This window comes from Diorhabda carinulata, chromosome 3 (assembly GCF_026250575.1).
Source record: "Diorhabda carinulata isolate Delta chromosome 3, icDioCari1.1, whole genome shotgun sequence".
NCBI lineage: Eukaryota > Metazoa > Arthropoda > Insecta > Coleoptera > Chrysomelidae > Diorhabda > Diorhabda carinulata.
Window position 1 is genome coordinate 12798625 of NC_079462.1, and position 12190 is coordinate 12810814.

Below are 12190 nucleotides of genomic sequence, written 5' to 3' on the forward strand. Positions count from 1 at the left end.
GGAAGCGAATGGTTAGAACTCTGTGGAGAAGGCTACGTTTTTTCTCAAATTATTTATTAGATTAAAAGAAGAAATATGCTGTTTGGAAGACTATTTATTATGCTTTGATGTGAGTATAAATTAATCAACATGGTTTATCGTTTATATCCGTAGCAACCGGTAAACAAATGAAACATGTTTATGTGGTGTTTGTATCAAAAATAACAAATTTGACATAAAAATTAAAATCGAGTGTGTTAGTTCAATGCATACCATACCACAAAAAATCGCTTAAGTTATTGCTTTAATCTAAAATGGACTTGGTCAGCGAGCTGTTGCTAGATAATTAGAGATAACCTGCGCAGTGGTTCGAAGAGTGTGCCAGCGTTATGATGAAACTAGATTCTTCCATAGGTGATCAGGAACAAGTAGAAGGCGATTTACTACTGCTCGTGATGAGCAGTAGTAAAGTAAGGCGAAGACCGCAGGAAAATAATCTGACCCCTAAAACCTGCAATTAGTTCAAAACTTACTCGAGCTCATCTGTTCTCTGTTCTCTGTTCTCAGATGAGACGAGAATATGCCTCCATAGAAGCGACTGAAGAAGGAAGTGTACCAAAGGTCAAGGAAGCGATTTACAGATTGCTACTTTGAAGAGAGTGCTCCTGCATGATCTGGGGTGCAATTTCTATGGGAGCACGAGCCGACCCTGTATTCATTCCTAGGGGCGACCGTGTTCACGGAGGAAAACGTTTAACGGCTGATAGATATATCGAGGAGATTTTAACAATTCTTGTGGTACTTTACGTCAACTACATTAGAGACAAATTTTTCTATCTGCACCGTGCAAGATTACAATGCAGAATTCGGATTATTCAATGGCCAGCATACAGTCCTGACCTAAATCCGATAGAAAATTTAGAGCTTATTTGCTGTAGAAGGAGAATGGCTTAACATCCCACAAGAAACAATAGCTAACTTGATTAGATGTATGTCTAATAGTATGAGAGATGTTATTAGGGCAAGAGGTCATACCCATTATTAAAAAATTAAGTGTTGATTTTTCAATTGTCATTAACAAATAAAAAAAATATTTTCGATGCGCTAAGTAGTGGAAGCCTTCAAAAAGCATGTTTTATAGATTTCTTTCTGTAACGACACAGGTTACTTTGAACATTTTTTGAAAAAGTAGTTCTTATAGGCAAATATTTCGATAAGCAATCAAATGTTTTTCCATAAAATTCATTTTTACATGATTGTATTGAGCTTACCATTTGATTATTTGTTTCGGTCGAATACAGTAGTAAAAATTTTATACACTTCTTATTAACAAATTGTCCAATACTTGGTACAAACCTCCTTTTGAATAGATTATTCTATATTTTTCATCAACCAAATCAGATAATAATAATGTAGGTAATGCAGTTGACGCTAAAAAATAGAAAAAATAGAAAATATCTAAATTCGAGAGTTTTATTGAAAACGAATATATTAACGTTGTAAATAATTTATTAAGAGCTAACAAATAATTCAATAGGTGCTAAGTACCAATTATCAAATCACGCGAGTATAGGCAATTCATCAGGCAAAAAAATAAAATAGTTTAAATTTCTGTCATCAATCAACCGTTAATTAGTTCACTCACATTATGCCACAGGATTTTTTTTGTTTACCCTTGAGGAGAATTGTTCGATACTGTATATAACTATTATTCTTATAGTTAATAAAAACGATGTATCCAATTTTTTTTGTTTATTACATTATATTTCTTTTCTGTCGAAATAAGAATTTGATCACATCACATTATCTTAACCATTCATAATGTGCAGAAAGGTAGTCAAAATGGTGCCTTCCAGTTAATTGGTATTTATCAAGAAAAATAAGTTTCAACCAAATTATTGGTAAATACAATTATGCAGTATACAATATTGTTCAAAAAAGCAAATATCTTGAACCAGTTTTGATTGGTTTTTGAGAGGCTTTTTTCTTTCTAATATGTTTATAATTTGTATTCGAAGGACCGGTTTGTTAAATTGATAGACTTTATTTGGTTTATATTTTGTATATTAAAAGTAGTATTCTAATGATCGACTGATAATCATTACATATTCTTTTCTTCAGAATTAGCCTTACTGAGAGAGACCCTATCCTATGTCTAATGGTGGGGGCTGCAACTTCCACTTGTTTTATATTATACGAATTTTGTACAGTTTTCTTCCGCTTTTATGAATAGAACCAGAAGTTTCTTGAAATTAAAATGTTAGTATTTTTATGTATACATTGTTACCTCCTTTCCAGTATATTGTTTATCGAGGCCTCTTTAATTTATTTTTGGTACTTAAATATCATTATTGTAAAAATTTATCAGTGACAATTGTTTGCGAGGATTTATTGAAAAATTCTTAGCCTACTATAGAACCAATCAAAATTTCAATGACAAAATATTTTATTAGTCAACATATTCTCCTCTTAATTGGATACATTCATTAAAGCGAACCTGCAACGTCTCAAGACCTTCCAAAAAAATGTTTCTTCTTGCTCTGCAAACCAAACCTCTACAGCTTTTATTACCTCCTCCTTGGAAGAAAATTTACGACCTTTTAAACTTTTTTTCGGTGGAGAAAAGAGATGATAGTCGGACAAAGCCAAATCTGGTGAATAAGGAGGGTATTCTAGTAAATAAAACCCTAAATCACGAATTTTTTGCATGACAACATGAGATTTGTGCCGTTGTCCTGCAAAAACAACATACCTTTGGATAGCTTTCCGCGTCTTTTCTCGTAGAGTGGTGAGTAATGTCGAATAGTAATCTCCAGCTATTTTTCCACCCTTATACAAACAATCAATCATGATTACTTCATGGCAATCCCAAAACACTGAAGCAAGAACGTTTACAGCAGATTTTTGGACACGAAACATCGTAAGGTCTTGGAGAACCAGAGTGTCGCCATTCCATTGATTGTTTCTTTTTTTCTGGATCCTAGAAATGTACCCAAGTCTCATCCATAGTAACAATTTTGTTCAAGAAGTCTACATCGTGTTCAAATCGAGCACAGATCTAACGCTTTTGGTCAACATTCAAACATTTGGAGATCCATTTTGCAGCAATTTCTCTCATGTCCAAATTGACGTGAACTATATGATGAAAGCGTTCGTATAAAGTATTTAGTGCTTCAGATAACCGTTTTAGCCCAATTCGACAGTCTGATAAAATCATGTTATGAACTGCATCGATATTTTCGGGGACTGACTCAGAAACTGGCCTTCCCGATCAGTCATCATCTTCAATGGAAAATTTACATCTTTTGAAGGATGCAGTCTAATTTTTCACGATCGCATACGAAGGACATTGATCACAAAGGGTATTAAGCAAATCTTCGTAAATCTGCGTACCTCTTAACCCTTTTAAATGCAGATACTTGATGATGGCGTGATACTCCAACTTTTCGATTTTCACAATTTCGGTGGAAATCGTTTTTCTTTTAATTTATTGCATAACTCTGGTTCACTTTTTTTGACGTTAAACTTTACACTGACACTTCTAATAAGTTATTGTTCGTTGCTATGGTAACGCAATGTAATGGAACTGGTCTAGGCTAACTAGATATCAATACATCCTTGTACTTATGTACTTCATTTTACGTTAATCCTCTCAAACTCTTTTTTAGTCCCCTTTCGGAATCATTTTACTTTCGCAACATCTATATTTTATTGTTCTATAACTTTGTTTCTGCTGCTTAGTAAATATTCTAGTTAGAAGACTTATTTCCATTTGATATATTTTTGTTAAAATTTCCGATTTATTCTTCTGTTGTAACAATAAAATGAAGACCCAATCGTCCAATTACTAATCACTAGAGTATTTTTTTGAACCTTTTTTTGTGAGACACCGAAAGTAGCAAAAAACAAAGTTTGTGAGAAAGTAGCTAACAATACGTTTCTCGCATACCGCGACTCTGGTAGAATATACGGTGCATCAACTTACCTCGACTCGATAATAGATCATATGGTTCAATTTCCATACCGAGACTCGTTAATAGAATATATCGTTCAACGTATCGCTGAACGCGAAATAAAATTGATTGATTCCACCAACATAATTTGTAGTCCCTAATATAATATAAAGGCTGTTGATAATAAAAAAAATATTCACTAACTCCGCCGCTTTGGACAAGTACAAGAAATTTTACTTTGATCAATATTGACAATAGTTGAAAATTCGTCTAATTCTCATCAATAAATGATAAAGTTAAAATTGTGAAAGCAGATAACTTTTAAATAATCCTTAGCTCGAGAACATTCTGTGGCTACACTTTTTACCTGATACGTTAAGAGGCGTTAGTTTGATCATATCTTCAGCAAATTCAAAAGTATCTAATGTGTTAGTGAGAAAATGAAATCAGTTTTTGTTCGCGAATCATATCATGGTTACAAACTGGAAAATAATCTGAGAGATAAATAATCCTTCGATTATTTCAGGCAAAACCGCTACACTTCTTTTATTGAATAATCACTCCAAAATATGCGTGCATATGTTCATTCATTCCATACGGAAAACTTCCATAATCCATAAGGATTGTTGAATAATTTTTTTTTCAATGTATTCAACAAAAGCAGCTCTATAATCTCAATGCAAAAAATTTTTTTCCAAGGATATCTTCCCAACTTTATTCTTTTGTTAAAGCAGCTAAAATCGCTTCGAAACAATAAAAATGATACAGAAAATATAATATATGAATTTCAGTAATTAAATCCCGCACTAAGTAACTTTCATCTGAATGTGCAATGTGCAATCGCAATAAAAATAACTATTCCGCCCCCTTATAGCTTCGGCCATGCTGTCATTCCATGTTTTGTAAAATTCTGACCAAGTTCTTTATTTTATATCTATATTGTAGGAGCATTAGAAATAGCTAATACGCTGGTGAGCAGGAAATGTATACATATTCTATTTGCTACTTTTACTGGACCTCTTTATTCTAATAGTGTCTTATTTAGAGTGTATTAGCTCTTTACCTTTGGCAATACCTGCCGCAATTCGAGGCAAGTCGAAACTATGAGATCAGGGTCAACAGAAAAAAAATATTGAATATATTGAGAATTCCATCAGAATATTTGTACTATATGACATTGATCAAATTATCCCTTGTCATTTCTTCAATTGTTATTTAATGTGTTGTTATAAGTTTTTTTCATGGGGAAAGAATATGATATATATGTAATATAATTTTTTTTTCATTTATATAGAATTATAATTCTAATGCAAATATTCGGAGCTATAACTGACAGAGATTGGATTGATAAATCACTCATATTTATGGCGCTAAATCAAATCCAAAGGTCACCGAATCACCGACACGTTTTAAATACCACAACTTAACCGCTTGAATATGTTGTATGTAATATTTGGCAGCATAAAGCTCTACCGTTTCTCAAATCTGTTCTAACTAATGCAAAATATATTCACATTTTATAAGTACTAAAAGTTGTACGAGGATTGAATAAAAACAGTTCGGCTGATTTTTAAAAATGTTCAATTAGCTATAACGTCACTTGCATATATCGCATATACTAGTGAGTATAACAAGAACGAAATTTCGAAAATGAACTCATACAGCTCATTTTTTTTATATCAACATTTGCATTCGTGTTATACCATATGAAAAATGGTAATCAATCAATTTGTTCTTATTTTATTGATATCTGCTTTTCGATTTTATTGATATCTTCTTTTCGAGATGTGTTGTAGCTGGCATCGATTATAAAATTATTGGATAGATAATATTCGGTGCATGCCTGAATTTTAGGATATAATAATCGGTTTTGGAATAAGGATAATTCTGTTAAAAATTTCGAAATAGGATTTTTGTTTTAGAATGCCTATATTTCAATTGGGATTAATATACTGCTCATAATGAAGCGACATGATTTTTCCAGAAACACGACTCTCAGAAATTGAGAAAACATGAGTGTTTTCAAAATATACAGAAACAAATAATTTTTTTGAGATCAATGGATTTTCCAAAAGTTCAATCAACCGCAAATGTTTTTTAAATATCAATGTAAGTCGAGTGGTACGTAATTTGAAATGTAATTTGGATTTGCAATTACCGTATCAGTCACAATTCTCACAAAATTCTTGAAACGGAATACAAGAAAATCGGAATTTTTAGAAAAGCTTCACATTCAAAAGAGCGAAACAGCTATAAATGATAAAGATCTAAATAATTTAAGTAAAATTTATAGCTCTATTTTGTAAATTCTAATAAAACTACAAATAATGTAATTGATTACTGCTATGGATTTGAGATGTAGGGACCAAGGAAAAATAAAATTTTCTTATTAGAACAAAGTTCTAAGTTGATATCATCCTTATTTTGATATTCATGATGAAGTTGATCTATAAATCAATATAAGTAAGCAAATTGTCAGTGTCAATATCATATTTTGATAAAGATTCTTTTAAATTGTTTTAAAAATTATCAAAAAAACTAATTTTAACACATAAGAGACCTAAAATCAAGACCATTCAGATGAATTAATTCCTTTGAATGAATTTCAGTTATGTTTGAAGCTTTCAAGTTATACAACAAATAAAAGACGGACTGGATATTACTGAGAACTTTACATATTTTACCTGTTCTTCTACCATTACGGGAAGTGATGGTTCATTATTGAATTGAATTTTCCACAGTAGCGAAACTCTATAAATATAAGTTCTCAATCACTTTTCTCCTATGTTCAATAAAATTTTCTTCTGAAGTTCGATTGTCAGTATGGTAATATGAAATAAAAGTCGTCAAGGTTCTGAAGAATAAACGCAATAAAATGATAGGTTATCAATAGGCATATGAGACTGACCCACTTATTTTTGTAAATTAACACTTTCAGTACGAAATAGCTGTTAAATATCATAACAAATCATTATAAACAAATATCCATATCTATGTGAAGATTAACTTTACAAATACAACACATATTTATTATCCTACGAGATATCCTATTAACAAGCAATATTGATAATGAATAGTAACCTCAGCTCATTATTAAATTATAGTTTGTTTAATTTCTAATAGAATAAACTCGTAAACTAAGATACTCCTAATTAGATATATTGAGATAAATCTAAGCTAATCTCAACGTTATTGGAAATTTCAAAACCATTGTCCAAATATTCAAACAAAAATCCACAAATATCATTTGACAAGTTGCCTATATTATAAGACTACAACCAAATATGAGTAGTCAAAATCCCTCTCTCATAAAAGGCATTTGAAAGTGAATGGAGGTGACTTTAGATAGAGCTTAGTTAGCTAATTTCAAATAATATTTCAAATCGGTGACATACTGAAAGTGGAAGCTGAAATAGATATTGAGTATTCAATTCCCTTGACTCAGAATACAACTTTCTGATTGGAAAGTGACATAAATATTGAGTTTTTTGAATTTTTATATTTCATTTACTTTTTGGAATTGAGATACAAAATTTGAGAATATGTTTGGTAAAGTCTTTATGAATGAAATTGAATTTTTATGAAATATGCAAGGCTAGGACGTTATTCATCATCTTGAGTAATTTATGTTTCTTTTAAATACGCGTTTTTTATTTTCAGTTGTCAATACAATGGGAGATTCATAATCCTTCATCAAATGAATGTTCTTCCAGAGTGCATCTGTCAAGGTATAATTTGCTCTCACTTTGTGAACCTTAATAGACTGGTAGTTGATATTCCATCTTCAATTTAACGGAAAATAAGATTGGTTTAAGGTGTTGTCTGTTTGCTATCTTTATATAATGTTGTTTCATGATTCCGGAAATATTAGGGATCACTGATTCAATATATGGTGAAGATATAAAGATATCATTTTAGTCTGTCTCATAAGGATTAAATCCAAATATATAGATGATATGAGCTTCATTTAAAAGTTAATTCGTACAGTTCTCTATATGTCTCTCTAAATTCTCTAGCTCTATATGTCGTAAGCTTGACCAAGTTAATCATACGTTTTTCGTGGGTGATATGAATGTTAACTGATCAGAGTTCTAGAACATATTGGTTTGCTATACAAGGAGATTAAAATTTTCTTTTCTTTCAATCCAATAAATTTAGTTTCAATAAGTTATAATGATTACTCAACATTTCCTCTCTCTATTGAAATCATATGGACGGAATAAAATTATATCATCTACACACTTTTTCATGAATAATAGCTTGAATGGGGAAACAAAGTCCAAAATATAGTTCACGACATTATCTGCCGGAGTTATTGTTTATAGATTTTTTGTAAACAATTTTAAATTTGAAATTTCCACCGAAAATTGAGCACGATGTTGGAAACTGTGATCAAAATCTCGTTCTGAATCAGAATCCTCAATGAGCAATTAGGTAATCTTTTTGACCGGAATCATAGTTTGCACAAAGCCCTATGACTTGGTAAGCACTTTCTTCAATCAAGGTGATATTTCTAGAACTATCGGTGATATTCGTAATGAACAACATATTTTTCAATACCTTCACACCAACACTCACCATTACTCTGTTATATCATGATGTATTCGGAATAAATAATATGTTTCTAAGTTCTGAATAAATTGAGCTGTGGGCTACTTCACCCAATGGGTATGTTAATATAAAAGTTTAACATAGCTAACTGGTCTAAGAAATTCTAACATATCTCATTCATCACATAAAGAATGTTGATTAAACCATGCAGTTCTAGATAATCCTCAGCACGAGAGTAACCATTTAGCCTTGCATTAGTTGAAGAATATTTTCATCTTTTACACTAACGGTTCTACCTATCACTTTTATCAATAGTAAACTTTGAGGATTTGATCTACCAAAAGTTGAGATTTGAAAAATAACTGGTACATCTCTCGCCACATTCAATTCGGTTAGTACTCAATCAATATTAAGGTTACCCAAGAGATAACTGTAGACATCTCAACAACCCAAGGGTTAGTAGTCTACTTTGCTATTTAATGGCGAAAAAAGAAACAACTGCTAGCTTGATGGGAACGCCAAACCATCTGACCATTAAAGTTTATTTGTATTTGTTATTTCGAATAAAGTTTGGTGAAAAATACCGAACAACAAGATTGGAATATTAAATTAGCGCAAAATGCAGGCATTTAGAAATAAATTACAACTTTTTCTAATTTTTCATATATCAAACATGTTTACACACATATTTTCAAACCAAATATTTGATATTACGGTTGTTCCTTGCAGACATTCAGCAAATATAATGAAGTTGTCTTATCAGACAACTTCTGAAAACGTGATAGGTATTTTTACAATAACACGAGCAATTAAAATGATTCATTTACGTCCTCAATCATACATAATTATTTGAATAAACTTTATTTGCTAAGAATTATGTGATTATGTTGAATAGTGTGTGTTACAATGAGCGATTTTGATATGTTACAAATACTTCTTTGATAGAAGAAATGTTCATTTATCTTCAATAAAATAATAAATATATCAAATATTAGAAAACAACACTATATACACTGCTTAAAATAAAAATTATGGGATATGTTATAGATACTATAATAATCTAAGTATGTATATAATATGTAGTTGAATTTTTGTATTTATGAGTACAATTATCGCTACAATGGAAGGTGTTGGATTTCTTCATTGTACATTTTTTTTTTTGACAAAATGCTCTACGGAAAAGAGTTGAATAACAATGAATTGATTAAATTTGGAATCTCCAGCAATAAAATTAAACAGTTTTTTCTTCCATCTATTTTTTCATTTCATTCATTCATAACTTGTGAAATGAGAAACGAACCGTATGGAATATCTACTGAAATTTTCAGATATATGCTGTACCCATCCTCATTTATCTGTTCAACATATGCCATGGGATAATATCCATTATTGTTTATGCATTTTTTTTACTTTTCTACAGTATTTTAATGCAAACAAAACTCTCCTCACAATTCGCTTTCAACGTGTAGGAGAAGAAACATAATTGAGAGAATGAATGTTCAATTACTCGTTACATTATCAAATTTTTATCAAGTATACAACTTTTATAATAACAAAAATGATATATGCTGATAACTGCACGTAAAAGTTTCTTTAGATTCAGATTCTCGATTTTACTGATTTCGTAGATGTAAGAATAATAGAGGGAGGAATGCATAAAATTTAAATGAAATTTGTAAATCTTGGAATTAAGAACTCAGAAATTCACAAGATTAGTATACGAGAAATCAGAATTTGAAGATAAGTAATTAAATTATAGATGTTTCAAATCACAGGTATTACATGATGTTCAAGTAACTATATAATTAGAAACATTAGGGTTGAGTAATATTAGATGCACTTCGAGTGGATTTTTTTTATAGTTAGATTGGATTGTATTAACTGTCTTTCTGCTTAAAATTTTTGTGTTCGATATAAGTATGTGGAGTATCAAACCATTCATTGAAATTGAATAGTTTGAAGAAAAAAGAGCGAAGACGCTTAAGAAAGAGAACTTTGGAATATCCTATTGATATTTTATTGATGATTTGGCAGATTCACCCATTGTGAGACTATAAAAAAAATAGTAATTCCCTTCAATAATGTCAATTAGACTTAACTAGTAGTAGTGAAGATTATTCACAAATCATGTGAGGATTTGAAAACTTGCTATAAATTTAACACTGACAATGGAGGATAATGAAACCGATCCTGTGTGTTAGTGGTAGTGAACCGATTACATATCTAGTGCAGCACATGTTTAGGCATAAATGATACCAGTAGATACGCCACTTATCGGCACCTTTCCCTATACCATCTTTATGTTTTAGTATCTTCATTAACCATTATCATAACTTATGTTGTCTATAACTCCTCCATCCATTAATATGACCTAATTTTGGGTTTTTATCCGCAAATGTCTGTAACTCTTTTATCTTTGTAATTATTATCAGCTAACAAGTCACTTAAAGATTTAGATTTAGGAACCCTCATTGTTGTAATAATGGATGAACAATACCTTTGATTTCGGTTAAAACTTGTGCAAATCTAATTTTTAAGTAGTTGCTCAATTTTAACTTCATTATAGTGACATTTCCTCATTTTTATTTAATATGCTTCGAAATGTATAGATGTGGTATGTAGTCTGTTATTCAGTTATTTGTTCTAGAAATTTCTCGACTACTCGAAAAGTTCAAATGAGTAAATATTGACATTGCATAGCTGTGTTAACCAATTTCATTGTATGAATTGATTTCTGATGTAGTTCGACTCTGGACAAAAAAGTTGCTCTTTATTGGTTTCATAATTGTTTATAGCATTTGTTTTGTTTTTATTGTATTTGAATCATCTATGATGATTGTTTGTATCTGATATTAAGTTACATCTAGAAAAAAGACTATATTTTGTGAACACTTATTCATTATTAATTTGAATTTAATTGGAAGTTGTTGCGATGTACCAGTTGAATTAAGTTATTTGATTCAATCATTGAATTAAGTTAGTTCATACATATAATAAATGAAGTTTGTCCAAAATAGTTATTTTCCTAACAAGTGCGGAAAGTGATACTTTCCCGCACGCGACTGCAGTTGTCCCGAACGACGCGGAGCGGAGTTCGGGCAAGCGGTCAAGTGCGGGAAAGACACTTTACGCATGAGTTAGGAACATTATTTTTTCTACGACCGTATATACATAAAAGTATACCAACCCATTTTTCAAAAATTATTTTATTCCAACAAACATAATAATATACAAAATTTTAACTAAAAACTATTAATTATTATAAATATTAATATTGAAAACACAATTTGTATTCTGTAGACTAGTAAGAATTGCCGGCCCAGTGGAGTTATTTGGTTTCAACTGGAAGGTAGATGACGTCGATGAAGATGGCATCGGTTGCAGGTCGCATAAAGATGACGATGACGGTGACGGCAACGGTTTTAAGTCATTTGTAGTACAGAGAAACTTTTTACCATCGAATAGCGGGACCATAATGTATTAGATTTCAAAACCTTACTTAGGTCTGAAAAATACTCCAGAAATACCTCTTCTTTATAAGTTTTGGCCCCTTTCTCCTTACACCATGTAACAAAATGGTCGTATTGCTTCTCATACCTTAGTCTGGATTTGGCAGGTAACAGCTCGGAATTAGCTTCATTTGCAGGCTTCAAAACGGCTTCGGCAAGTTATTCGTCGGATGAATCCTTTAATATTATTGTATCGGA

The 12190-nt window shown here is 31.0% G+C and overlaps 1 protein-coding gene across 5 annotated transcripts in view; it reads left to right on the forward strand.

Annotated features, from left to right (window-relative positions):
• The window catches only part of LOC130891045 (sodium-coupled monocarboxylate transporter 1), a 91751-nt gene that overhangs the window by 46336 nt on the left and 33225 nt on the right, over nucleotides 1-12190 (forward strand). Inside the window, exon 2 of one of the 5 annotated variants that reach the window (XM_057795540.1) lies at nucleotides 7593-7660. The exons of the other annotated variants lie outside the window; for them this stretch is intronic. The gene's annotated coding sequence lies outside the window, so the exon portion shown is untranslated. The remainder of the gene's footprint in view (nucleotides 1-7592; nucleotides 7661-12190) is intronic. 5 annotated transcript variants of the gene reach the window in all.